This window comes from Carex rostrata, chromosome 5 (assembly GCF_964058835.1).
Source record: "Carex rostrata chromosome 5, lpCarRost1.2, whole genome shotgun sequence".
Taxonomy (NCBI): Eukaryota; Viridiplantae; Streptophyta; class Magnoliopsida; order Poales; family Cyperaceae; genus Carex; species Carex rostrata.
In genome coordinates this window covers 1,106,312-1,110,215 of record NC_135922.1, presented here as the reverse complement: position 1 = coordinate 1,110,215, position 3,904 = coordinate 1,106,312, and the positions used below count along the sequence as shown (strand labels likewise).

At 29.1% G+C, this 3,904-nt stretch overlaps 1 long non-coding RNA gene across 1 annotated transcript; it reads right to left on the bottom strand.

Moving 5' to 3' along the window:
- Positions 1 to 242: 242 nt before the first annotated feature.
- On the bottom strand, positions 243 to 2,671 carry LOC144554647 (uncharacterized). The gene is made up of 5 exons (XR_013511687.1): positions 2,598 to 2,671; positions 938 to 1,061; positions 764 to 847; positions 544 to 651; positions 243 to 450 (listed from the first exon to the last, which is right to left on the bottom strand). It is a non-coding gene; the product is annotated as an uncharacterized LOC144554647 (long non-coding RNA).
- Positions 2,672 to 3,904: the final 1,233 nt, after the last annotated feature.

The window sequence follows — 3,904 nt, the reverse complement described above, 5'->3', positions numbered from 1 at the left end:
CGATTTAAAACAACAATTGGTTTTTATGCACAAAATTTAAAACAAATCATCAGGTGAATTTAGAATAATAGAGTCCCTACAATTCCAAAAAATCGCAACATATTTATTTTGGACAAATAAACTTTAATGAATTGGAAAAGACATCTTTTAATTTGTTATATATTTATACAGGAACAAACACAGTAAAAAAATTTCCTCTCCATTTTCTCTTTTCTTTTTTATTTGCATTTTGCAAAAAAAAAAATGTACAATAAGTACAATTTGAAGAATTAATATCTTCCTTTCTGATGCTAAAATTCCCCTAAAAAAAAGGCATAAAATATAAAATGGCTTTTAATTTTGGTTTTCCATAATCTCAATAGAACTTGATCAGGAGAATATTTGTATTGTGTAATGACTTGGATTCTCTTCATCACTTGTAACCCTCTCAATTTCTTCTCCTCTTCTTAGCTGATAACAACATATCATTAAAATAACATTAGCCAGCTGCCAGTGTAATTAAAAAAATGTAATTAGGTTTTATTTGTTATATAAAATGTATACCTGGATCTGCTCTAGTTTATATTGGTGATGTCCATGTTGAATTGTAGAGATCAAACGAAGCACAAAATAGAAAGGCAACAATATTCCAGTAGCTCTTAGTGAAAACATCTGTTCATATATACCCAAATAAATATATATATAATATATATAAAAAAAAAGAACCTAACTAACCATTAATTAACAAATATTTGAAACATTTTGAAAAAAAAAAATCCCTTACAATTAGGAGATTAGATGCATATTGATCATCTCCAATAATTAAAATGACATCCATGAAATGCCTTAACAGTAGCAATGTTGCCAACTGCATAATTTTCATATAAATGATATTATAATATTAGTTTTTGAAATTATTTTTGCATATATATTATGAATTTAATTTTGAAGGACTTACAGTTATAAGTAGAGAACGACAGCAAGAAGCAGCTGATCTACTAGGAGCAGGAGAGCAATCCACATATTCCAAATTCGTTACACCAATATCTTCATAGTTTTGCCTCGGTACATCCAAACTTCCTCTATATTATATATCCACATGCAAATTTTTTTTACACAAAGTACAATTAGTTTATAATTTAATTTAATTTAATATTATGTAATGTAATAATAATATCGATGCAATACAACCATAAATCGTATCACATGGACAGTGTATATTATATATCAACATGCAATTTTGAATTTTTTTACACGAAGTGTAACACTCAAGTGAGATCTAGTGTTGATTTAGTGTTGATTGTTTGAATGCAGGTTGTAGAAAATAGAAATAGCCAATAGGGGTTTAGATTATTAGGGGACTGTTCGGCAACACCTCTTAATCCTAGTTAGGATTAAGTCCTAAGGAAGGTTAAGGAACCGGTGTTCGGTAAGCTAAAGAAAGGGGCAACAGATTAAGGAAGCTAAAGAAAGCTAAAGGAGGGGGGAAGGTGCCTTAAGGAATGAGCAGTGGATTAAGATTCGGACAAAATGAGGCTAAATGATGTAAGCTTAATCCGTGCTAAGGAACCGGTGTTCGGCAGGATTAAGCGGTTAAGAAAGTTAAAGGAGGCTACTTTAGTCTTAAGGAGGCTTAATCCTGTCCAGAATGCATGCATGGCACAGTGACAGTGGTGGAAATCATATCCAGGAATGTGCATTTCTTGGGGTGTCAGTGTCATGTCAGGGCAAAATGCCCACTAATCTAGATCTAAGTCTAACTAGTTAAAATAGTCAAGGCATGGGGTAAACCAAAAATATATATATATATATAATAAAAAAAGACTCCTTTGTCCTCACTTTTAGATGCTGGCTCCCACTTGCACAGTGATTTTTATATGCGACAATGTTCAATCCAATCACAATATACCCATCAAATTAATTTCAAATTTGAGACGATTCTGACTCGGATGATTTCAAACTAGAATCTTTTTCAATCCAACTGAAATAAAAAAATAAAAAAAAAACAATCCAATTTTGACTCGACCTGATTTGTGACGATTTAAATTTCAGTCTCACCAGATTAGTGATGATTATAGAGTATATACAGACCCCACAACAATCAAATGTATCATCTCTATTCATATCATATAAGTTACTAATAAGTTCTTTGTGAACTTAACTTTAAAAATATATCGGATTGATTTTAAATGACGAATTAAAAATATTGAAATTGATCTACTTCACAAATTATGTGTTTACATGTCAAATTTTGAATTAATTTAGTATAAAATCAAACAGTAAAAAATGATAAAAAAAAAATATATATATGCAAAATGAACTTATAAATATTTATTTTGTTTGATTTATTTAATACAAAATTAAGTCAAAATTTTATAAATTTAATATGCAAACACATTACTCATGAAAAAGATTGGTTTTAACAATTTGAATTTTGTTGCTGAAGTCACTCCAATATATATTCCATAGGTTTTAAAGTTACACTATAATTTTGATTTTGCGATGTATATTTAATCTCTTCTTGAAAGATGCAAAAGCCAGAGTGCAAAGTTGTAAAGTTGAATGTGGGTACACCACATAAGAATTTATTTGATGATTATTAGATTAAATTAGATTACCTAATGGTGACTGCCACGTCGACAGGATTAGCTTTCTTTGGCCGATTTTTTTATTTATATCCAAAATTTAAATTGAATTTTAAAAATTAACCGAACCGGCTGTTAAATTTTAAAACTACCCAAACCGGTTCACGGTTAACCGGACCCTTTAAAATAGTCCGGTTAACGGTTAACCGGATTTCTTGGTTCGGTTAGCCGTGAACCGGATTCCTTGGTTCGGTTAGCCGTGAACCGGAAAGAACGGTTCGGTTAACCGTTAACCGGACAGCCAATTTTTTTTTTTTTTTAATATGTGGGGGTCATGCGCTGGGGTGTCGACACGTGGCATGCAATGTAGACCCGTGCTTATGCTGCTGAAATAGCCGAAGTTTTGGTTGTTTTGCCCCGATTTTTTTGCCGTTTGGTGCGGGAAGCATAGCAGAGAAGAGGAGGCCAGAGAGAAATCGGCAGAAATCAGGTTTTTTTTTTTTTTTAATATTAAAATAGTTTATGATATTAATTAGAATAGTTTATGATATTGATTAGATTGTTTAGAATCATGGAATATTGTTTGGATTGTTTAGAATTATTTGGAATATTGTTTAGATTCTTGAAATTATTTCGAATATTGTTTAAGATTATTTGAAATATTGTTTAAGATTGTTTCGAAAATTATTTGGAAATATATTTCAAATATTTATTTGAAATATTATTTGAAAATAAAAAAAATGCATGTCTCTGTACCGAAAAGTGAAATTGAAACTATTCTAATAATTATTTGGAATATTATTTGAAATTTATTTGGAATATTTATTTGGAATATTATTTGGAATATTGTTTGGAATATTGAAAGATTGTTTAGAATTTGTTTGGAATATTATTTGGAATATTGTTTTGATTATTTTGAAATTGTTTAGTTCCGTTTAGAAAAATTTAAAATAGTAGCTTGAATAATTTAGAAAGTTGCAAAATAGTGTAGAATAATTTAGAAAAGTTCCAAAATAGTGTAGAATAATTTAGGAAGTTCCAAAATAGTGTAGATTAATTTAGAAAATTTTAAAGTGGTGCCCGAATAATTTAGAAACTTCCAAAATAGTATAGAATAATTTAGAAAAGTTCCAAAATAGTTTAGAGTAATTTGTAAAATACCAAAATGGTGAAAAATAATTTAGAAAGTTCCAAAATAGAGTAATTTGCAAAATTCCAAAATGGTGAAAAATAATTTAGAAAGTTTAAAATAGTTTAGAATAATTTAGAAAAGTTCCAAAATGATTTAGAGTAATTTGTAAAATTCCAAAATGGTGAAAAATAATTTAGAAACTCCCAAA